This window comes from Cibotium barometz, chromosome 11, assembly GCF_041138505.1.
Source record: "Cibotium barometz isolate CiBa-2024 chromosome 11, ASM4113850v1, whole genome shotgun sequence".
In the NCBI taxonomy this organism is placed as follows: Eukaryota; Viridiplantae; Streptophyta; class Polypodiopsida; order Cyatheales; family Cibotiaceae; genus Cibotium; species Cibotium barometz.
The window spans coordinates 50,239,666-50,265,492 of NC_141056.1; the positions used below are offsets into that span (position 1 = coordinate 50,239,666).

General features: G+C 46.5%; 1 protein-coding gene across 4 annotated transcripts in view; it reads right to left on the reverse strand.

Moving 5' to 3' along the window:
• LOC147634291 (serine/threonine-protein kinase CTR1-like) overlaps positions 1-25,827 on the reverse strand; it is a 131,533-nt gene that overhangs the window by 22,617 nt on the left and 83,089 nt on the right. The window lies entirely within an intron of this gene.

Below are 25,827 nucleotides of genomic sequence, written 5' to 3' on the forward strand. Positions count from 1 at the left end.
TGGGGTGAAGCAGGGCTGCCCTTTTCTCCTACTCTATTTGGTCTATACATTGACGAGATCTCGGACTACATAGACAGACAGGGAGTACCAGGAGCACATTTGGCAGGGGTCTTGATACCAATCCTCTTGTATGCAGATGATATTGTTCTTATTTCTGATTCACCAGAGGAGCTGCAGAGGCATTTGGATGCATTACAGGCCTTTTGCGAGGACAGGGACCTCACTGTGAACCTTGGAAAGACCAAGGTCATGATCTTTAACACCTCGTCATAGTGGATAAGTAGATCTGCAGTACAATTTACATGCTGTAGAGAGCCTGTGGAGTATGTTACCTCATATGTATAGCTTGGGATCACTTTTGTTGGACCTCAGTTCTCGATGCGAAAGAAGGCCGAAGCTAGCTTGATGAGGAGATATGCAGCCCTTGGCTCCCTAGAGAGGCAATGCTCACAAATACAGTTTCAAGAGCCGAGGACAAAGCTTTGGCTATTCAATACTCTAGTTACACCTCCACTACTGTATGGTGCCCCCATCTGGGGTCCGATGGAAAGGCCCCTAGTGGCGATGATCTCACACATGATTAGGAGTAAGCCATCACTGCCACATGAGATTGTATGGGCAGAGATGGGGGCTGCACCGATAGTGATGGAGGCTCTATTCCAAACAATGACATACTGGCACAAGCTATGGGAGCTTCCACTTGATAGATACCCCCGGCTAGCCCTGGAGTCCTCGAGACAGTTGACACTTGAGGGAGATACAGAGTGCTGGTATGCACAGGTAGACACTTGGTTTGGCATGCACGGTATGCAGATGGAGGCACTCCCCCCATTCCAATACAGCATAGAGGCCCCGTCATTTGCTCTCAGCCACACAAAGCGGAACAAGGTTATCAAGAAGGACATTGTCAGACTGGATACTCAGAGGACATGGAGTTCACCTAGTCATCCACTGGGGACGAAGATGGCCTTCTACAAAGATCACCTCCTATGCCTGACAGAGGATGTGTTCATCATCCGCCCACGCTACATGGACACAGACCTATCCTTTGGGGTGAGAATCGGCCAGATCCGCAGCTCGTCCCACCAGCTGAGAGTGGAGACTGCCAGATATGGGCCTAGGGCGGCCACACCAGAGGACGGGATATGCCAACTCTGTCACACAGAGCCCGAGACAGAGGATCATTACATATGCCGATGCCCTGTTTACTAAGAGATTCGGGGGAGGTTCCACTGCCTCTTCCGAGCTGGGTTTGGACCACTTTCTAGGATCATGGACTTCCCAGATCAAAGATGCCTGGGACTTTTTCTTCTAGAACTCTGTAGACATAGGGAGTCCTTAGTGAGATCCAGATCAGCTGTACTTGCTCAGCACAGAGAGCTCCACCCACTTCTTCCATACCAGCACTCCAAGGGTTGATCCACCCATCTTACCCAGACCGCAGGCTAGTGCAGGAGCTCAACCGAGAGGTGTGACACTCGACACAGAGCCACTGAGTTATGCAGAGCTCGACGCCCCAGACCCCATGGCCCTTGCCCACGGCCACGCCACCACAAGAGGATCGGGGCCATCACTCCCATCATTGCAGGACCTTCTCGCGCCAGCTCAATTTTACCACCTTGAGCATCATGTCATAGCGGCCCATCAGGGATGTATTAGGGTGATATTAGAGCTCTCTGCTCATGTACCTAGATCAGCTTTTATAGTTCTAGATTTTTGTTATCTTTATTTATTGCTATTTTGTACCCAGGATGATGTACATATATATATATATATATATATATATATATATATATACACACACACACACACACACTTGCTCGAGGACCAGCACAAAGAGCTCTCACTAACTTCTTCCATACCAGCACTTCGAGGGGCGATCCACCCATCATACCCAGACCATAGGCTAGTGCAGGAGCTCGGCCGAGAGGTGTGACACTCAACAGAGCCACTAAGTTATGCAGAGCTCGACACCCAAACCCCATGGTCGCCCACGGCCATGCCACCACAGGAGGATCCGGGCCATCATCTCCCACCATCGCAAGACCTTCTCGCGCCAGCTCAGTTTTACCACCTTGAGCACCATGTCACAGTGGCCCATGAGGGATGTATTAGGGTGATATGAGAGCTCTCTGCTCCTGTACCTAGATTAGATTTTACAATTCTAGATTTTTGTTATCTTTTCTTTATTACTATTTTGTACAGAAGATGATGTACCTCATGGATATGATGTAACCTTTTGGTCTCATAGGTCATTTTGGCCTTTTGAAGACGTTAATACAACTTTCTTTCTCTCTCCAAATGGAACATTTTGAGCCTCCACAGTCATGAGCTACCTAACCCTAACCTAGAGGGCCTACACTCTCCGCATCCTTCAGGATCCTAGGTGAGCGCTTTTTATCCACATAAAATGTTGCGCTATCCTGAGCTGCGCGGAGACACTCTATTGCAAAGTGCAACATCTATCACATGCACAAGGTAGTGCCATGGCTAATCCCAAATTTAAATCCGTCAATAGGCAGCTTTAGGTGCATTTAGTGCATGTAGCATCTAGTCGCCAGCATCTAAGCATAGTCAGCAGCATCTCATGATCAGTCAATAGCAGTTATGACAGCACATGTGAAGCGATATCATTTTATTTGACATTTTACTCAGTCGTGGGATTAAATACAGGCCATTAGCAATAGCAGGTGGCCGACCAGCAGGAAATCATCATCTATATAGAAGTAGCATCTTTTGCATCATTCTATCTATCTCCCTCTTGGAGTTGGATCATGTATAGGCAGTAGAAGTAGTCAGTAGTCCTTTTGGGAAGGCCTATTGCCAAGAATACATGTAACCTTTCCTATGTACATAATACATAATACTGAAAACCAGTTTATCTCTCTCTCTCTCTTCTCTCATACGTTTTGCATTAAGGTTCCTCCAGAGTGCTTAAGGGCTATGATTACGACATGAAGGCTTCCGCTATGTCACAACATCTCCTGCTACTCTTGCAAAAAGTCCAAAGTTGTCTGCACCTTGATATTCTGTAACCCTGTGGTCCACAAGAGTTAGGTTGATATCCATACATAAACATGAACAAACTCAGCTTATTGGCAGCATGCTATGCACTGTTACATGCAAACTCTGCATATGTGGAAGGAACTACTCCCAATCAATCAATCTCTTGGACACATATACATGAAGCATAACCTCGAGAGTTTGATTTACCCGCTCCATTTGACCATTGGAATCTGGACAATTCACCGAACTCATGTTCAGCTGTGTATTCAATTTCTTATATACTCGTTGCCAGAAGTGATTTGTGAACTTCATATCATGATCACTAACAATGCTCTCTAGTATAACATATAAATTGAACAACTTTTCAAACAACCGATCTAATTGCGGAGCTGTTTTCGAACTTTTTGTTGTAATGAACCTAGCCAATTTGGTAAGGTAATGCATTACCACCCAAATAACATCATGCCCTCTATTGGTCCTGGGCAATCCCATAAGTCCATGGAAATTGTTGGGAATCAAAGTCTTATTTATGTGTGTACCCACTCATATAAGCGTGGTAGTATGTTTCTGTGTAAGGCTATTAAGTTTCTGTGTGAACAGCTATTAAGCTTGAATATGTGTGCGTGTGTGAAATCCTCAAGCAAAGGAGTAAACACCCACTTATGTGTCTATGTGTGTGAACCACCTTTTAGAGGGGGTATAAATAATATCTAGATATTTGTGTATGATGACATAAGCAATGATGTCAAAAGAGAACCTTTGTAACCTATAACGGTACATGTACTCCATTGAAAGAATACAAGCTAGCAGAAACAACAAGTGATGGACGAGCAGCAAGTGTTACACCTAGCTAAACAGGCGGCAACACAGTGACTGGGGCTACAGGCAAGGTTAGCCTTGATGATCGGGCTGCTCAAGCGAGGCCTTGGTGCTGGCTGGTGAGACAGCATCACACGCTCGTTGGTAGTGATAGCAGCAGCAGCGCAGTGTAGCACAACGGAATTAGCAACGGGCAGTGCACAATATGTCAGTACTGATGGCAGCGATAGCATAGCAGCTTGGGCCAGTGGGAGATAAAGTTTGGGAGAACAACTGTGAGCACTTTGTGTGCTTTTGGTGCAGTGTTTGCACATTTTGCAGGGAGTCAGGCATTGACAGGTTGCATATTGCTATGGCAACCACAGGTGAGAGCTCTTCATTGCTTCACACCAAGAAGCTTGAAGGCTCACATAACTATGATATTTGGCAAACCCAGTGCTATAATGTGTTGCTCCAGAAGAAGCAGCACAAGTCTATCAAAGAAAGGAGTGTAAAGCCCGCTTCTCTTACTGCTGAAGAGTGGGAAGATATGGATGTGCTGGCAAGATCCACCATCATGTTGTCTGTGTCAGACTCTTTACTTTTCAGCATTCGTGAAGAGAAGACAGCTTGGGGAATGTGGCAGAGATTGCAGGACTTGTATGCCCAGCAAAGTGCCTCAAGCAAAGTGTATTGGTTGAAGAAACTCATAGGTCTTCAAATGAAGGAAGGGGCGTCTATGACAGCCCATCTAAATGAGTTTAATGGTATTGTCAGCCAAGTTATAAATCAAAAGTTGGCAATGGACGATGAGTTCAAAGCCACCTTTCTCTTATGCACTTTGCCAGAGAGTTGGGACACATTCAGGACAGCCACTAGCAATTCGAATGCTATGCTGTCATATGCAGATGTTGAGGGTGCTCTTCTTCAAGAAGAGATGAACAGGAAAAACAACTCTGTTGGAAAGTCCAATGCAATGAATGCACGTGGGAGATCCCAGCAAAGGGGTAAAAGCCAAGAACGGGGAAGGAGCAAGTCCCGCTCCAAAAAGGACTTGGAATGCCATTATTGTGGCAAGAAGGGACACATCAAAAAGCAATGCTACAAATGGAAAAATGATCAAAAGGAAAAGGGAAAAGGCAAAGACAAAGACAAAGATGAAGCCAAAGATGTAAAGCCAAAGGGCAAAAGTGGAGTCAAGATTGAAGAAATCAATGTGTCACATGCAGGTGACAGTGAGGATGAGGTCCTATTCACGTCTTCACTTGATGCCCATTCACTTCTTACAGGAGATGGTCATGGTATGCACTCATGGATCATTGATTCAGGTGCCTCCTTTCATGTCACAGGTTGCAGAGACTTGTTTGTCAGGTATACTGCTGGCAATGAAGGAGTAGTTTATTTGGGTGATAACCATGCATGCAAGATTCTTGGCAGAGGTGATGTGAGGCTTGTGTTTTCAGATGGCTCACAGCTTATGCTCTATGATGTCAGGCATGTGCCTGAGATCAAGAAGAACTTGCTTTCTACTGGACAGCTTGATGATGCTGATTATGTTACCACATTTGGTCGTGGAAAGTTGAAGATTAGTAAGGGCTCACTGGTTGTTGCCAGAGGCTCTAAGGTGGACACTCTTTACTTCATGCATGCAGGTGTTTGTCACCATGCTAATGTAAATGCAACCGAGCTGCCGGAAATCTCTATGTGGCATAGCCGGTTGGGACACACGAGTGTCAAGGGAATGGAGCTATTGTCTCGTTTGGGTTACTTGCCTTCTCTAAAGTTTTCAAGTTTTCAGTTTTGTGAGCATTGTATATATGGCAGGCAACTGCAGTGCCCCCACAAGAAAGCTCTTGGACAGAAAGATGCTCAATTAGAGCTTGTGCATACAGATGTATGTGAGATGCCTCAGCTTTCTTTGGGAGGGGCAAAATATTTTGTGTCTTTCATAGATGATGCCACACGCAAGGTGTGGGTCTATCCTCTTCGTTTGAAGAGTGATACATTCTCAGTGTTTGAGAAGTTTGTTGCTCTTGTTGAGAATCAAACTGGCAAAACACTGAAGGCTTTGCGTTCCGACAATGGTGGAGAGTATATGTCCAAACAGTTTCAGGACTTTTGTGATGCTAAAGGCATCAAGAGGGAGCTCTCTACTCCTTATGATCCTCCACAACACGGGACAGCAGAGAGGATGAACAGGACCATTCAGGAGAAGGTCCGTTCTATGTTGTCACATGCTGCATTACCTCATGGTTTTTGGGCTGAAGCTGTTATGACAGCCGTTCACCTTATAAACAGGTCACCTAACACGAGGCTTGGTGGGAAAGTGCAAGAGGAAGTATGGACAGGGAAGCCTCCGTCATACAAGCACTTGAGAGTGTTTGGTTGCGTTGCGTACGTGCACATACGCAGGGAAATGCGCACCAAACTTGATCCTAAGTCTCACAAATGCATATTCCTAGGATATGGTGACAAAGGTGAAATGGGGTATAGACTTTGGGATCCCTTGAATAGAAAGATCATACGCAGCAATGATGTCATTTTTTATGAAACATGCATGTATAAGGAGCCTGCAAGGCAGCAGGAGCCTGGCAGAGTCATCTTTGATGATGATGGACATCATGGACAACAACCAAGAGCTGTAAATCAGCCATTACAGCAGCAAAACCAGCCCTTAAATGGTGCTGAAAATGGTCCAAATGGACAGCCAGAGATGGCAGAAGATATCCCTATGGATATACCACAGTTAAAAGAGATACCGGGCATGATTTTTCAGCCTTATGGCATGGAACAAGAGCCACCAATAGGTGATATGCAGGCTGGACAGCAACCTGCAAATGATGGTCATTGGGTACGGAGGTCCACAAGACCCTCGAGAGCCCCTGACAGGTTTGTTCCAGGGGTTGACTACTTGATGCTCACTGACTGTGGGGAGCCCTCTTGTTATAAGGAGGCTTTACAGAGGGCAGACAAGGCTCTTTGGGAGCGTGCCATGAAGTCAGAGATGGATTCTCTGCATAAAAATGGAACATGGAAGTTGGTGCATTTGCCTGCAGGCAAGAAGGTTTTGCCATGCAAGTGGATTTACAGGCTCAAAGTTGCACCAGATGCAAAGCCAAGATACAAAGCCAGGTTAGTGGCTAAGGGCTTCAAGCAGGAATATGGTGTGGACTTTGATGAGATCTTCTCTCCAGTGGTCAAAATGACCACACTTAGAGCTGTGTTAGCTTTGGTTGCGCATGATGATCTGGACTTGATTCAGATGGATGTGAAGACTGCTTTTCTTCACGGTGATCTCCATGAGGAGATATATATGCAACAGCCAGAGGGTTATGCAGTGAGTGGAAAGGAGAAGCTTGTATGCAAGCTGAAAAAGAGTCTTTATGGGCTCAAACAGGCACCAAGGGAATGGTATCATAAATTTGATACATTCATGAAATCACAGGATTTCAGGAGAAGTGACATAGATCACTGCTTGTACACCAAGAAAGCTTTGGATGGCAGTCTCTTGATCCTCATCTTGTATGTTGATGATATGTTGATTGCCGGGAAATCTCGTAAAGAGATGGATGCCTTGAAGAAGAGGCTGCATCAAACCTTTGATATGCAGGATTTGGGTGATGCAAATCACATTTTGGGTATGCGGATACTTCGGGACAGAAATCAGCATGTGTTGTATTTGTCTCAGAAGGAATATATTGGCAAAGTTTTGCAGAGGTTCAATATGGACGGGGGGAAGAAGACTAGTACTCCTTTGCCTCCATATGTGAAACTCAGTGCTATGGACAGCCCACAGTCGGATAGTGACAGGGCTGATATGGCCAAGATTCTGTATGCTTCAGCTTGTGGCAGTCTCATGTATGCCATGGTTTCTACTAGGCCAGACATTGCATTTGCAGTGGGAGTGGTTTCTAGATACATGGCCAAACTTGGCAAGAAGCATTGGGAAGCAGTGAAAGGTGTCATGAGATACCTGAAGGGCACACAGGATATGTGCATATGCTTTGGCAAACAGGATGCATTAGTGCATGGTTACACGGATTCGGATTATGCCGGTCATCCTGATAACCGGAAGTCTACTACCGGTTATGTGTTTACATTCACAGGAGGTGCTGTGTCATGGATATCCAGGATGCAGAAGTGCATTGCCTTATCTACTACAGAGGCCGAGTATATTGCAGCCACAGAGGCTTGCAAGGAGGCATTATGGCTATCTCGGTTAGTGGTTGATTTGGGTTATACAGGGGATATTCCATTGTTGCATTGTGACAGTCAGAGTGCCATCCAGTTGGCAAAGAACCCTGTCTTTCATGCAAAGACGAAGCATGTGGATGTGAAGTATCACTTCATCAGAGAGGTGATAGAGAACAAGCAAATTCAGCTTGTTAAGATTCATACGGATGACAACCCGGCTGATCTGTTGACAAAGAGTTTGCCTCCGGAGCGGTTTGCTCATTGCAGACACTTGATGGGCATTGGATGAGGCCAGTTTCAGCCTTGATATGGCCTTGTATATTATCATGTACATGCTGATTTTTCTTTTCCTTTACTTAAGGGCACTTTGCCTTTAAGTGGGAGGTTGTTGGAGTAAAGGCACTATGCCCACCCTTATAGTGTGTACAAGCCCATAAGTTATAGTACATAGTACACTTAGTACTTTTAATGTACTAAGTGCACTATGTGTACTAGTGCAATATACATGTGTGATAGGGGAGTCACACACTCATTCCAATGAGTTGACTTATCCCCACAACTCTCTTTCTCTCTTCTCTCCCTTTCTTCTCTTTGTGTATGTCTCCCACATGAACTCTAAACCCTAATTCTCTCTCCCATTCAAATATGACAGTGGTATCCTCGTGTAGGCCTACGCAGGCCAGGCGAGGCAGGCGCCCAAGCCCACGCCGCCTTGTGGCCAGGCCTACATGAGGCTGGCGCAAGCAGCACAGACAATTCAGGCCGCACCGGCAGCAGCATGGTGGCGTCCGCAGGCAGCCGGCAGTGCTATTTCCGACGGGACAAAAAAAAAAGCAAAATAGCAAAAGCATACGCCCAGCCCGATTCGGCATTTTTTTTTTGGGTTTTTTATTTAACTTTTTTTTAACAAAAGTTTCAGGGTCCCTAAGGTTCAATGTGTTTTTTTTCCCTTTTTTTTAAGAAAACAGAACTTATATATATATATAAAAACACAAAAGCAAAAGCTCAAGTAGCTTTTGGGGCTAGCTATATAACATAAACCCCTTAAGTGGGCTTCTTGCCACACATCTCTCAAGTTTTCAAGCTCTCAAGCTCGACGTCAGGCACAAATTGCAGCCCAGATGCAAGCTTTGCAAAACTCCATCGCTCTTTTGACCACTATCCTCTCTACTCTATCGGCGGGTATGGATACCTTGGCTTCTGCTTTGGGCCCCAACATTACTCCGGAACCGTTCGGGGGCGAGCAGAAGCAGCGCACCAAGGAGATCGTGGACACTTGGCTACATAAGTGGCAAGTTCACTTTCACTTTCACTTTCATCCATATGATGATGGAAAAAAGATCCAGTTAGCAGCAGGTTTCCTCTCAGGCAAAGCTTTGCTTTGGTGGAAGGAACTCAACCCTAAGCCAACAACTTGGGCACAATTCGAAGACGTCTTCAAGAAGGAATTCCTCAAGAAAGAGGATGATGCCCAATTTTCAGCTTTGACCATGACCTCGCAGCACCTCACTTATGAGGTCTACCTCCAGAAGTTTAGGGACTTGCAGATGAAAGCTACAAAGATGGATCCCACTACTCCTTTGGGGTTCTTCGTAGCTGGTTTACCAGACCCATACCGTTTATAGGTTAAAAATAACAAATGCAAAACATTGGATGAAGCCATTCATTCAGCTCGTATCTATGATGATACAATGGTTTCTTCCAAGTTTAAAACAATTACCGAGCAGGGGAACAAGCATAAACGAAAGTTCTCCGCACCTATGGCTAACACGACTGAAGGCAAGTCTTCGGACCAACCTTCGAAGAATTCCAGTTCAATACCAGCGAAGAAAAAAACGACTCCTTCGGGCTTTAAAGCTCAAAAAGGAAGGACGTTGTTTTATCTGCGAAGAAAAAGGACACATGCGTAACGAGTGCCCAAAGCAAAAGGGTGCCAAGACCAACGCAGGACCCAAGCCAAAGGCAGCTAACCAGTTGTCTTCGACAGGTACGTCAATCACTGTACTTTCTCGCCCTAGTACTTGTTCTGATTGTCTGTTCAATTCTAAAGTATTTGGTTTGCATGATCTTCTCCGAGTTTATGAAGTGAATGGCCATAAGATTCACATTCTTCTAGACCCTGGCAGCTCACACAACTTTGTTAACTACAAACTTGTGCAGAAATTGAGTCTTGATACGACACCCAGCGATCATACCTATGAGGTACGCTTACCTGCGGAAAGGCAAGTATGGGATCGAAAGGTGGAGATGCTTCCAATCTAGATTCAGGACTACAAAGATACTCTGGAATGCTATGTAATGCACCTAGAAAATGTAGACTTGTTATTAGGGATTGAGTGGTTTAAGACTCTTCAAGTCTAGATAGATTGGTCTAGTCATATTTTTTCTTTTCAACAAGGGACACCAAGTATAGTATTTTAGGTGATTGTATTCATCCCTCTCAGGGACCTCTTGTAAATACAATTGATTTTGGAAATATAATGGATTCTTCTTTGTATACCGCTTTCCATTGTGTGTTGATTCCACTTTCTTCCTTTCTCATTCCTTCCTTGGATGTAAATGAATTAAGTGTGTTTGAAAGCAAAGAATTACAGAATGAATTAAGTGTGTTTGAAAGCAAAGAATTACAGAAGATACTTGATTCGTTTCAAGACGTATTTCCTAAGGAACTGCCATCGGGTTTACCACCTGAACGGGTAGTAGATCACTTGATCCCTGGTGCTCATCCTGTCAGTATTCCACCTTACAGGATGAGCCAAGCTGAGGAAGATGAGTTGGCTAAACTACTCGAAGATTATTTAAGGATGGGCCAGATCCGTCCAAGTAAATCACCTTGGGGTGCACCTGTGTTGCTTAGGAGAAAGAAGGACAATACCTGGAGAATGTGTATAGATTACAAGAGATTGAACAAGCTGACCATTAAGAATCGTTATCCTCTCCCTAGATCAGATGACCTGATTGATCGGTTACAAGGAGCGAAATATTTCACGAAGATCGATTTACGTACTGGCTATCACCAGATACGTATTCATGAAAGGCATGTCGAAAGAACCGCCTTTCGAACTAGATATGGCCATTACGAGTTTCTCGTATTACCTTTTGGGTTAACCAATGCTCCAGCCACTTTCCAGTAAATGATGAACGATCTTTTTCGTGAACATTTGGGAAAATTTGTGGTGGTGTTCCTGGATGATATTTTGATATATAGCCATACTCTTGAGAATCATGTCAGACACCTCACGATTGTCTTATCTATTTTAAGACAGAATCGACTATATGCTAAATTAAGTAAATGTGAGTTCTTTATGACAGAAATCATTTACTTGGAACACAAGATCACTCGAGATGGATTGAGCATTGACTATGACCGAGTTCCGAAGGTTCTGGACTGGCCTATACCGCGTACAGTGAAACAACTTCGTTCTTTTCTCAGTTTTGTAGTTTTTCTTCGGAAAACTGTGCAGGAGTATTCTCAGCTCACACTACCGATGACCGACTTATTGAAAGGTCGTGGACGTAAGTTAAATCAGCCTATCACTTGGAATAACGATTTGGATATGGCCTTCAGACTTTTGAAAGATAAAGTCAAGGAAGCACCTATCTTAGCATTACCTGATCCTAGTCGGCCTTATGTTCTTGAAACTGATGCCAGTGACTATGCTATCGGGGCTGCTCTATTTCAAGATGGTAGACCGGTTGCTTTTGAAAGTAAAAAGCTAGACGACACTCAATCTCGTTGGCCAACCCTTGAGAAGGAGCTTTATGCTGTGATTCATGCTCTCAAGGTTTGGAAACATTATTTATATGGCTCCAAGTTTGTGGTATTGACTGATCATCAGTCAATCAAGTATGTGTGTGATGTGGATGATTTGAGAGGAAGGAAAGCTCGTTGGGCTGAGTTAATGCAAGATTTTGATTTTGAGATCCGTTATCGGAAAGGGTCCATGAATAGTGTTGCAGATGCGCTTAGTCGAATTAGAGAGGTAAATTCTTTGTCGTTCACCGAGATTTCTACTGACTTATTTCAGTCATTGAGAGGGCTTTGCAGGACTGATAGTTATTTTGGTCCATTTTGACACAAGATCCAGGACGGGAGTTCATTGATTGACCAAGACTCAATGACTGAGCAGTCTATCATTCAGGCTGCAGGAGGCCAGTGGTGGATGACTCGGAATGGTTTACTATTATGTAATGACAAAATTTGTGTACCACAGATCCCGGACATTAGGGCCAAGATTCTTAAGGAGTGTCACGACGCTCCTTCTCCTGGACACCCTGGGGTACACAGGACACTATCGTTAGTGAAACACATTAACTCGTTGGGCTGAGTTAATGCAAGATTTTGATTTTGAGATCCGTTATCGGAAAGGGTCCATGAATAGTGTTGCAGATGCGCTTAGTCGAATTAGAGAGGTAAATTCTTTGTCGTTCACCGAGATTTCTACTGACTTATTTCAGTCATTGAGAGGGCTTTGCAGGACTGATAGTTATTTTGGTCCATTTTGGCACAAGATCCAGGACGGGAGTTCATTGATTGACCAAGACTCAATGACTAAGCAGTCTATCATTCAGGCTGCAGGAGGCCAGTGGATGACTCGGAATGGTTTACTATTCCGTAATGACAAAATTTGTGTACCACAGATCCCGGACATTAGGTCCAAGATTCTTAAGGAGTGTCACGACGCTCCTTCTCCTGGACACCCTGGGGTACACAGGACACTATCGTTAGTGAAACACACTTTTTATTGGCCAAAGATGAAAGGGTATGTAGAAGATTATGTTCTCAAGTGTCAAATTTGTCAAGCAAACAAAGCTGAACGCTTTAGACAGTCTGGGTTGTTGCATCCTTCGCAAATCCCAGGTAATAAATGGAAAAGTATTTCCATGGATTTTATTACCGGATTGCCAAGAACACATCAAGGCCACGATTCTATTTGGGTTGTGGTAGATCAATGGCTAGATTTTTACCGACCCGAAAGACTATTACAGCTACGCAATTAGCACGGCAGTTTATCGAGCAATTGTTTAGTCTGTACGGGTTACCGCAGGACATAGTCAGTGATAGGGACTCATAAGTTTACGAGTGATTTTTGGAAACTTGTTTTTGAGAAGTTGAAAACAACTTTGAATTTGAGTTCCTCTGATCATCATCAATCTGATGGCCAGACTGAAAGAGTGAATCAGATTTTTGAGGATATGCTTCAAGCATATGTATCCAAAAGACAGAGTTCATGGGAGGATTATCTTCCTATGTTAGAATTTACATATAACAGTACTAAGCATACGAGTATAGGTTTTAGTCCTTTCATGCTTATGTATGGTTTTCAACCTAGATCGCCTGTTATAGTAGGATTCTCAGGACTTTAGCATGATGCAGCACATAATGTTTTGCAAGATATGCAGGAAATGTTACAAGTTGCGAAGGAATCTATTAGAAGTGCTCAAGACCCAGACAGATTTTATTCTAATAGACATCGTTCACCCGGAGAGTTCTCTGAAGGAACGATGGTGTATTTGGGAGTTCCGAGAGATTCCGAGACTTTACGGACAGGTCGATCTCCGAAATTATCCCCTAGATACTGTGGACCATTTCGTATTACACGAAGGATTGGTTCAGTTGCATATGAATTGGATTTGCCTTCTATGTGAAAGTTCATCCTGTATTTCATGTCCGTAGACTTAAGGAAGTACTCGGTGGAACAGATCAGTTAGTTACTCCTCAAGAAATTATAGATGTCGAGGACATGACATTTGTTCTGCACGAACCTGAAAAGATTCTTGGATTTCGTGAAAGAAGATTGCGTAATACGCTTATCACGGAATACAAGATCAAGTGGAAGGATCGTGTTGAGGAGGACGCTACATGGGAGACATTGACTACTCTTCAGAGAGATTACCCTGGCTTTTTAGTGAGCTCCTACAGGAAGGGGAGTATGTCATGTGCACAGTGTGTATCTACCGTGTGCTACACGCACGCAAGACTAGCTTCGAGGTTTGGGGAAGCTTGGAGCTAGGCAGGCTGATTGACGAGCTGAGTTAGGTTGGGATAGACTAACAGGCGGGCGGGCGCCCAAGTATGGACGGGCGGGCGTCCAAGTGTGGATGCCCGATGACCGGCCAAGAGCCTATAAAAGGGTGGCCAAGGTTAGTTATTGAGATATAGAGAGTCTCGCGAGTTTGTGAGAGCTCTATGATCTTGGAGCCTGGATCTAGTGCAGACGTGCACCTGCTTTACGCAACCGAGGCCGGCAACAATCTCGAGGCCCGTGAGGGTAGCTTCGTGGCGGTATGGGACGTCGTGAGGAGGAGATTGGTCGGTACGTCTCGTGGCTCCGTGGGGACAGCCAAGACTGTGGGCTTGCCCACGGCTGTCATGGTTGGGAGGTGAGTCAGGCCTGCACCCCCTTGTTGTTTATTCGTTTGTTTGTAGGATTCGAGTCTCGTTCCAGGAACGATCACGAGGAGATCCGGTGGGGATACGACACTCGTCATGGCATCAGCTCCGAGTAGATGGTATATCACTCTCCAAAATGTCAAGCATGGGGTTGACGAGAATGGCCGAGAGGTCTCCCTCAGCTGTGTCACGTGGAAAGGTAGCTCGATGGCGGTGGAGCATGTCCTAGATCTGGAGCTAATGAGGTGATCGTGGCCGACCGCGGGGGGGGGGGGGGGGGGGGGGGGGGTCGAGGGCGTCGGACACGCTGGAGTGCAAAGGCTCGGTCCGAGGTAACTCCTCTCAGGCGAGGTAGGTCCAGAGCAGCTCGTCGAGGGTCCACAGGATCCACTATGTCGATGTCCTCCACCTCCTGGGTCCGGAAGAAACTGGTGATGGTTGGCTGCCAAGGAAGGGGGCGGGGTGGCTGGGACCTGTGTCTCAAGAAGGTGTCCCTGTGTCTGCGGAGCTCAAGCAGGAAGAGGCCCAGGCAACGCTGGTCCTGGAAGTCAATGATCCTGGAGAGTGGACCGAATCCCTCACGAAATAGACAGTGCATCCTCTCCTCTCTAGGTGTCCGTACGAGCTTCCCGGCTCTGAAGATGTGCTCAGCTCTACCTGTCTCCACTCTGAGGCGGTGGGAAGAAACCCATATCTGGCCAATCGCAATCGGCATGGCATGGGACATGTGAACACTCAAGTAGCCCGGCTGCTGGATGAATCCATCCTTAGTGAGTGTGAGGAAGTGGTCTTTCTAAAAGTGCATCTTCGTGGGGAACTCCAGGGGTGTGATCCATGTGCAATGTGTGTAGAGGCTAAGAAGATTTGAGCGGATAACCCGGTTGGTATCCTCGTGAAACAGCCGGAAAAAAGGGGAGTCCAAACTGTACTGAAGGGGGGGTAGGCGGTCCATGCAGAGCCCGTATACTAAGAACCAAGTGGAAACCAGTGCATACCATACTCCAGAGTGCCCCTCAAGTGCTAGCTGTATGGAGGACTCCAGGGCAAGCCTCGGGTACCTGTGGGGATCCATGTGACTGATGCGATGAAGGTACGTGACTGTCTGGAAGAGTGCCTCCACTACCATTGGGGCTGCAGCAAACTCTGCCTGGATAATCTGGTGCGGGACTAATGGTTTGCTGCGGATCATAGGGGAGAACATCATGGCCTGGGGCCTCTCAACTCGCTGCCAATCCTCATTGGATAAATCTGGCCCCTAGAAAGTTGCTCCATACATCAAGGCTGGTGTGACGAGGGTGTCAAAAAGCCAGCCCTTCGTCTTGGGCTCCTGGAAATGTGCCTGGAAGCACTGCCGCTCAAGTAAGCTCAAGGCTGCATATCCCCGCGTCACTCTGGCATGTGCTGCGGGAAACATGGTAAAGCATGGGCCACTAAAAGTGACACCAAGGTAGACATAGGATGAGACGATCTCCACAGGATCCCCTCTATATGTGAAGCTCAATCTGGATGTGACGGGGCGAGAGGTATTGAAGACCATTACCTTGGTTTTACCAAGGTTAACAGAGAGGTCCCGCTGAGTGCAAAAGTCATGTATAGCATCCAACTGTCTCTGAAGCCCTTCGGCTGAGTTTGAGAGGAGGACGATGTCATCTGCATAAAGTAGTATGGGGATCAATATGCCTGCCAGTGTGGGACCAGCCCCGCCTAATCCATCAATGAAGCTCGAGATCTCATCAATGTAGAGGCCGAAAAGAGTGGGTGATAGAAGGCAGCCCTGTTTCACCACAATGGTGCTGTAAATCTCCTGTGATGTACCTCCTGGGGCTCTCACTCGTCCGATGACGGACTCATAGAGGGTGATGATGCTCCAAACCATGTCAGATGGGACTCCGATATCCTGTAGACGGTGTAAGAGGCGGGCTCGGGGTACAGTATCAAAAGCTTTGCGGAAATCAACAAAGCAGCAGTAAATTCTCTAGTGTCGTGCTCTACCCTCCTCGATGATGGAACGGAGGGTGAAGATGTGGTCAAGGGTAGAGTAGCTCCTCCGAAAGCCAGCCTGTCCTCAGGCAATGCATCCCTGGCTCTCTGCAAATGAGCTGAGCTCCGCCTCTAGCACTGATCCATAGAGCTTGGCCAATGTGTGGCTAATCATGATCATCCTGTAGTTATTAGGATCAAGTGGATCTCCGGCTTTGAGGACGGGGGTGATGGTGGTGGTGGACCAAGAGGGTGGAAATCCTTCACAAAGGGCTCTATTGAACATGTAGGCTAGTAGGGGCGCTAGGGTATCATGGGCATGCGAGATGTACTCGGCAGTGAGTCCCTCATGATCTTGGGCTCGCCCATTGCGTAGTCTACGAATGGCCTTGAGGACCATGCCCTTTGTGAAGAAGGTGGAGGTGGTGGGACGGGGGTCTGGCGGTGGGGGTAGGGGTAGGGGTGGCTAATGGGGGATATGATAGAGGGAGCCTGCAAAGGAGTGCCATGTGTCTGGGCAGGTGATAGGTGTGGGAGGGCGATGTTCTCGAAGTTTCCTCCATGCCTCTTTACAGTTCGGCCCTAAGAAAAGTCGGTATAACTCATCCTCTTTCCGAGCATAGAACTCCCGTTTCTTGCGTCGGGTGACCCGTTGAGAAATCCGTTGTGCTTGGCGCTTCGTGATTTGCTCAATCCGTACCTCATGCTTAAGACGGGAGCATGTGGCTTGACATTCGTCGTTCTGGGGCATGGAACCGCAAGGTGGCTTGGCGGTAGACCGCCGCGTGCATATGAAAGAAGTTGTGGCGGATGTGTAGAGTATGGTGGTGAGTTGTGTTGTGAGGGTGGATAGGGGGACAATAGGTTCCACATCTTGGAGTTGGCGGTAGATGTGGTTGGAGTAAACAAGGTCAAGCTCATGATCAAAGAGGACCTGAGTGTAATGTGAGATGGGGGGAGGTGGTGGAGGGACGGGTGGTGTGCAGGTAAGAGTGAAAGAGAGGTAGGCATGGTCAACTTCAAAAGGGGGTGGCGGAATGGAGAAGTCGGGGATGAGGTGTGCCAAAGCCAGAGATCCCATAAGGCAGTCCACAGTGCTAGTACCTCCTGAGCGAGGGAAGGAGGTGAGGGCGCCGGAGGAGGGCCATCGAGACATCCCATTATAGATAACAAGACCATGTGCATCTCCCAGCTCTAAGAAATATCTCCCGGACACTGTGACCTCCTCACGGTCCTATGATGATTGTTGCAGCCCTGTGTCAGTGATGTCCAGCTCCTGTAGTCTGATAGGGTCGTCTAGACGGAGTAGTGGGACCTGCTGACTTCCCGTCCTGGCATTGAAATCCCCGAGTAGGAGGACTTCCCCCAGCTGTGAGAACTCCATGATATCCTCATATAATGGTAAGTACGGTGACTGGCCATGCTGTGCGGCGTAAGGAGAGTGGCGTGGTGCAAAATAACACACAGCAATAATGTGGATGACTCTGTCACTGCTAAGCTGTAGCCGCACCCAAAGATATCGTGCATCCTAGTCCTTCCGGACGATGCTGAGAATCTCTCGAAGATGGGATCTAAAAAGGACACCTACCCCCGAGAGAGAGAGAGAGAGAGAGAGAGAGAGAGAGAGAGAGAGAGAAATGAAATGATATATTAACGTCTTCAAAAGGCCAAAATGACCTATGAGACCAAAAAGGTTACAACAATTGGTGGATCTGATACAATGTCTGTGTAAGAAAAGCTAAAAACAACTAACTGAAACTGAAATAACTGTGAGGAAAAGTACGGTACTAGGAGCCCCAGAGACAGAGAGAGAGAGAGAGAGAGAGAGAGAGAGAGAGAGAGAGAGAGAGAAATGAAATGTTATATTAACGTCTTCAAAAGGCCAAAGTGACCTATGAGGCCAAAGTGGTACAATAATGTCCATGGCATATCTCATCATGGAATGGAAAATAAAACATAAACAAAGTGATGATACAAAACTGTCCATGGAAACTCATCACGGAATACTAAGAACATAGAAACATGAGAGCAGCATCAGATGGTATACCGCTCTCCAAAATATCAAGCATGGGGCTAATGAGTACGGCCGAGAGGTCTCCCTCAACTATGTCACGTGAAAAGGTAGCTCGATGGCGGTGGAGCATGTCCTTGATCTGTAGAGCTGATGAGGTGACCGTGGCCGATGGCCGAGGGCGTTGGGCACGCTGGAGTGTGGAGGCTCGGTCCGAGGTAACTCCTCTCGGGCGAGGTAGGTCTGGAGCAGCTCATGGAGGGTCCACAAGATCCACTATATCGGTGTCCTCCACCTCCAAGGTCCAAAAGAAACTGGTGATGGTTGGCTGGCAAGGGAGGGGGCGGGGTGGCTGGGGCCAAAGCTCTTTCAAGAAGGTGTCCCTGTGTCTGCGGAGGTCAAGCAGGAAGAGGCCTAGGCAACACTGGTCCTGGAAGTCAATGATCCTGGAGAGTGGACCAAATCCCTCATGAAATAGACAGTGAAACCCCCGGGGATCTCATAGTATATTGGGTAGCGGCATATGTAATGCTCCTCTGTCTCAACCTCTGTGTGGCATAATCGGCAAGTCCTCTCCTCTGGGAAATGAAATGAAATGAAATGAAATGTTATATTAACGTCTTCAAAAGGCCATAATGACCTATGAGACCAAAAAGTTACATCATGGTGGATCTAATACAATGTCTGGATAAAAAACCAAAAAATGGAAAAGAAAAATAAAGATGATACTACTGGCACCTAGAAAATGAAACTGGAACTGGAAGGTAAACAGAAACCCTTATAGCGTGTGAATATAGTGAGGGGGGGGGCTACGCTATGGAGATAAGTGAAGTATAGTGAGGGGATACAATATCATGTGGGACGGGGGGGTACACTATGGAGGTGCCTCCAACTCATAATATGCATCGGACGCTGGCGGATCTCCTCAATATCCTCTGTGGTCAGCACCCTGACTGGGTGTCCCGCATGTCTCGCAAGAATAATCCGAATCCGTCGCTGCAACCTCCGTCTATGCTAGGATGCCCTCCTCCGTGGTTGTGTCGACCACCCAAGCTCAATCGCACGATCAATCAGTGTACCGCTCGTGTGGGCGGTATCCATGTCCTGCTGCTGCTGTGGTCCATCTGGCGCAGTGATGGCTGGACTAAAGAAGTCTGTAATGTGCCTCTGAGTCTAGCTCTCTGTGCGCCTAAGCAGGATATCTCTATATCTCCGCAGCTCAAGCAAGAACAATCCCAAACACCTCTGGTCCTGGTACCCCATGACTCTGGAAAGTGGTCCAAAACCCTTTCTGAATAAACAGTGGAAACGACCACGTATCTCATAGTATGCAGTACAATGGCATATATAATGCAGCTCTGTCTCTGGCTCCCCATGGCATACTCGGCATATCCTGGCCTTAGATGGTATACCTCTATATCGGCCAATCTCAATCTCAAGCTGGTGTGAGGATGTGCGAATCTAACCAATAGCACATCGTACTGCATGAGACAAGTGTACATCCATGTAACTGGGCCTGATAACAAAACCATCTGCTGTGAGCTGAAGAAAATGCTCTCTGTAGAAAGCCATCTTCGTGCCCAGCTCCTCAGTCGGCTGTATCCATGTCCTCCTAATGTACAACTGAACTAAATCCTGACGGATGAGTCTGGTAATCTCTGTCCGTGTGAGAGTGAGAGAGGGTGCCTCTAGAGAATACTGGAAGGGAGGCAATTTGTCCATGCTAAAACCATGCGCCCGGAACCAAGATGTAATCTGTCCATACCAACAAGCCGTGTCTCCCTGTAAAGCTAATTGTCGGGAGGACTCAAGGGCGCATATCTGTCTCGGGGGAGATCCCACAAGCCATGTATGCAGGAGACTGATCTCGTAAGAGCCTCAATCACCAGAGGGGCAGCCGCCAGCTCTGCTCGAATAATCTCATGAGGTACCACGGCCTTGGCTCTAATAATCCTAGCAATCATAGATACCAAAGGCCTCTCCATACCTCTCCACCCGCCTGCGCTGTGATGGCCCACTGAAGGTCCCCATATCTGCACTCCATAAAGCATAGCTGATGTCACTAGAGTGTCAAAAAGCCAAAGTTTCGTTTGAGGTTCCTGAAACTGAACCTGCGAACACATCCTCTCCAAACCACCCAGGGCTGCATGTGCTCTAGTCAATCTAGTCTCTGCTGCTCTCCTCATCGAAAACACTGGCCCACTGAATACTACCCCAAGATATGTATATGCATCTATATACTCCACAATCTCCTGCCCATATGTAAATGTGGGAGCTGATTGCCTAACCCACTGTGGCGTGGTGTTAAACACCATAACCTTGGTTTTGCCAAGGTTGACAGACAATCCACTATCGTGTGCAAACTCATGTAAAGCATCCAGATGACGCTGCATACCCTCAGGGGAGTCAGAGATCAACACAATATCATCAGCATATAACAATAGTGGGATCCATGTACCTGCTAGCTGGGCTCCTCTGTCCCCCAATCTCTCAATGTAGTCAGAAGCCTCATCCACATACATACCAAACAATGAAGGAGATAACGGGCAACCTTGCTTCACTCCTATAGTGGAGTGAACCAAAGTAGAGACCCCCTCTGGGGTGCGTACCTGTCCTGCAATTGATCTATATAAAGCCATAATCCCCCATATGAGCTCTGTGGGTACCCCCATCTCCTGTAATCGCCTCATCAAACTGGCTCTGGGCACTGTATCAAATGCTTTGCGGAAGTCCACAAAGCTACAATAAATCCGTCGCCCATGCGACTTGCCCTCCTCAATAATGGCCCGCAGAGTCAAGATGTGGTCAAGAGTAGAGAAACCTCTCCGAACCCTGCCTGTCCCTCTGCTCGAATGCCCTCTCTCTCTACCCATCTACTCAACTGCTGCTCAAGAATGGATGCATACAATCGTGCTAGTGTGTGACCAATCATAATAGTGCAATAATTCCCTGGCTCCATAGGGTCCCCTGACTTGAAGATAGGCACAATGGTGGACATACTCCAAGTCTCGGGTAAGCCTTCACACATAGCACGATTGAACATCACTGCTAGAAGCTCTGCCAGCATGTCCCTCGCATGAATAAAGTGCTCAGCGGCCAATCCATCATGATCATATGCTCTCCCAGTCTTCATCCTATCAATGGCCTTCCTTACCATCTCTGCGGTAAAGAAAGTACATGTCTGTGGGCATGGTACTGGCGGGTCCGGAAAAGGTGTCTGTCTAGGAACTATATATAGAGATGTTGCATAACTACCCCAGACCTCTGTAGAAGTGATGGCCAAAGCAGGGGAGGACTCATGAAACAAACGCCAAGCCTCCCTCGAATCCTGGCTCAAGAACAGCTGGTATAATTCCTGCTCTAGCTAAGCAAGGAAGGCCCGCTTCTTCCTTCGCACAAGGCGCCGGAAGGCAATACATGACTGTCGGTGAGTAGTGACTCCCAAAGCAACCTCCCGCTGCAGTCGGGCTCTCGTCTCTCTGTACTCCTCATCATACCAGCTGTTCTGGGGCATACATCCAGAACGCTGTCTCTGTCCAGGCTGAGTATGTGGATATGCCTCTCTCGCTGCATCCTGTAAAGTCTCTGTCAATATATGGGTCAGCTCCTCCAAAGGTCTCCCTGGCTCCTCTATGTACAGACGTCTATAAATCCCATCTGTGTAGACAGCATCAGTCTCTGAAGTAAAAGTATATCGAGTGTGATCTGCCCCTCGTGTCCTCTGAGCTGTGGTAAAGTGAAAAGAGATGGTCAATGTCAACAATGCATGATCCACTACTACCCCAATGGGCCGAGATCCAACTGTGAAGTCCTCAATGCATGAAACAAAGCTCGACATAGCCATAACATAATCCACTGTGCTAGCACCAATGTTTATGTGGAAAGTAAGTAAATCCAGCTGCTGATGGAAACCTCTGCAAGCCATTATGTATGGCCAACCCATGTGCAATCCCCATATCTACCAAATATCTCCCATACTCTGTGCACTCCATATCCTGTGAGCATCTGTCTAATCCCATATCCAGAGTGTCCAGCTCTCTCAGCATCTCCTCTGAGGTATCATAAAAGGCCGTCTGGTGGTTGCCCGTCTGGGCATTAAAGTGCCCTAACAGGATGATGTCTCCATCCCTAGAGAACTCCCATATAACATCATCTAGCACAGAGAAAGGAGACTGCCCTCTAGGTGCTGCATATGTCGATGTACTAGGAGCAAAATAGCATATGGCAATATACAGGAATCTGCCTGTGTCGGCCCTCAGTCTCACCCACATATATCTGGCCTGATCATCTCTCCGAACGATGTGTAGAAGCGGTTGCAGCTCCTCCCTGAAAAGAACTGCCACCCCCCCGATCCTCTACTACTGTGTGTACCGATCTTGTCTCTACTCTGCAGGCTGTCTCCCATCTGTATCCTGTCACCTGTGGCATCATCTGACCAGGGGCCTGGTGAGTCTCCGAGTAGAAGACTATATCTCTATCTCTAAAGCTGTCCTCAAAGGCACCTACATCAAGTCTGAGGGATCTATTGCAGTTCCAGGCTGCCAGCTTTAATTTCGTCCCATAGGTTTCGCACCGTCATGTAGAGCGTTGCTCCACGATGACCACCCTCCCTTCTCTATAAAATGCTATCTTTCTCTTTTCTCTTGCCGCCCTAATCTCTGGCATGACTTCCTTCATATGTGCAAGCTGTGAAAGAGTAAGATCGTCACCAAGAAAAATGCCTGTATTCTTTAAAGTGGGTCGCCTCTTCAAGAACTCCTTCTTCGCCTCAATAGAGGGGAAGCGAAGTTGAGATCTCTTTCCTTTGATGTTTCCCCGTTGCCTCCGCTTTTTTTACCCACTCTCCAGGCTTTTGCGTGTGCCGGACTGTCAATCCCCATCAACACCATAAGCTCTTTCACCTCCTCTTCAACTTTATCCCTGTCTTTAAGGCCGGTAATCCTGACATGCAAAGCACGTGTACGTCTTCGTTGTTCCTCTTCCAAAGTCATGTTAATGATTGTAGGTGTAGGGGTTGTTATCTCCTTACCTTTACCCTTCTTGGCGACCTCTATCCACTTCTCCGCTTCATCCATCTTTCTTTGAGTCTTGGTGATGACTTCCACCCATGAGGAAGTCTTTGCTTCGTGTTGCTTCTCTTCTTCCTTATGAGAGAGAGAGAGAGAGAGAGAGAGAGAGTACAAAGCTCAAGTAGAGACAGAAACTGCACAACTGTAATGATGTGACTTGTTGATTGATTTCTTTCAATGAAGTACAACACCTTTATAGGCACAAAGGTTGCTTCTGTGACATCACTGCTTATGTAAAACTCACACAAATATCTGTATCACTTGGAGTAACATACAGCAAGAAACCTCATGCATCCAGCACTCGTACAAAATAATAATAAAAAGCATATATTCACACAAAAACTTTACCATCATCCCCTCAACAAAGAGCAACTTACAATGAAGCTTAAAGCATAAATCTACGAAACAAGTCTTGGAAAAGCAAGAACACCAAACACACTAGGAGTACCCAAGATGAAGCTTGCTCCCTAGATGATGCATGAGTGGGTAACGGTTGTAGGCCAAAGACTCATGATGTGTAGCATGTGGGGACCAGTGGGGACCAGTGGGGACACATGGAGCTTTATCATCTTATTCTTCCTGGGAGAGAAAGCATGCAAGGCTTCATTTGCTTTGTTAGGGAGAAGAAAGCAAGTTTTTCAATTCTATGTTTTCAGGCCATGCATGCTCTTCACTCAGGTTCACAGAGCACAGAGATCTCTTGCAGTAATCCATAAGAGCACTAGTAATCCATAAGAGCACTAGGATTTGCCTACATCTTTGAGAGCTGTAGCCACCGTCAAATTCCATCGTCCGTCAAGCTTAGTCCATCAGATTTCAGTCCATCATTGCAGTCGTCAATCCATCGACATCATCAAAACTCCGTTGAAGTGTGTTTTAGGCTTTCTTGCTTTGCTGTGGGTAGTGGTTGCCTGGTAAGCCATCCTAGGGCACCCAAGACCTTAGCCATCATCGTATTCAGGTACACAGTCCGTCTCACTCCGCTAATGCCTCTGTCCACCTATGCGCCTCCGCCGACAGTCTCTTTAGCTGGTCTTGGTGGCTTCTCAGTCATAAACGTTGCCCTTCTACGTAGCCTTTGGCCCCCGCCCGACTATGAATCCCTTACACCATATAGCATTTACAAAAATCTTTTAAAATAATCAAGCCTAAGGTTCCATAATTCAAAGGTTACAAGATTCATGGAGGCACAATGTAAAGGTTTCTGGTCGGGGACTTAAAGTGTGCGATCTCCGCCGTGCTTCCACTCTCGGGACTTGACCGGAGTGCATGCCTGAATTTTCTTGCTTTAAAGCAGTGTCTCTACTACTGCAACGAAGTCACCTCCTTTTCTTCAAATTTTTCTTGAATGACAGGGAGGAGCCCCACTAATCTAAGCCCAAATTCTTCTATACCTTTCGATTTTTTGAATTGTTTGTTTGATTGCCCACACTCTACTTCAATTAAGATTTATGTGATGAAATCTTCTCTGAAGCTTAAAAACTGGGAAAAATCCTGGCAAAAGCATGCTCTGGTACCAAATGTTGGCATGGAGTGACCTCCAAGAACAAGATGTGCAAATACAAAAGGTAGAGAAGCACACGAGCCAGAGGGATAGAACTCCAGGATATAATCAATTGAAAGAAGCAACCTAGTTACATCAAAAGTTAGGGCTTATCTTAACTAGTCCAAGATTAAATCACACTAATCCAACAGTCATGGATAAAAACTGTAACTGCTGTCCCTAAGTGACATCTTTTGCTACGAGAAGGTCACCAAACATATTACCTAGTACCTAAATACATATTTCTAGTAACACATGTCACATCCTTCACGTTTTTGGCTAGGGTTAGGGTTTCTCATACAAGGGCTCTTACAGCATTGGTAGGCGGGGGAACATTGAATGAGTGAGAATGGATAGATGCTATTAACTTCAATGATTACACAGTTATGAATGGCTATGAGATCTTCCACTTCAGTTACTAATTGAGTCAGCAAGAAATTGCACTTCTTATGTCTAGCATTAGGAGAGGTCTTACTAAATCTCTTGGGCTCCCTGCTTCACAGCCTGGAACATTTTATGAGGGCCTCGCAACACAAGGTGTTAATGAGATCATTCTCACAAGGGGATCTCTCGGGGCCTTTATACATCTATGGTCTCTGAGCTAGCACATGGACTCAATATGAGAGATTATTGAGAGCTTAACAGCTTGGGTGATTTGTAGAGCCAGATACACAGACCATTGCAGGTACTCAAATGTTTTATATGCAGTTGCTGGTCTTAAACCGAAGCACCATTCAGTGTCCCTCCAGAGTCCAGATTGCTTTCACAAGCATTCAGAGTGACAGCCCCTCTTTGTCACTTTTAACTACAAGAAGTATATGGAAATCTTCAA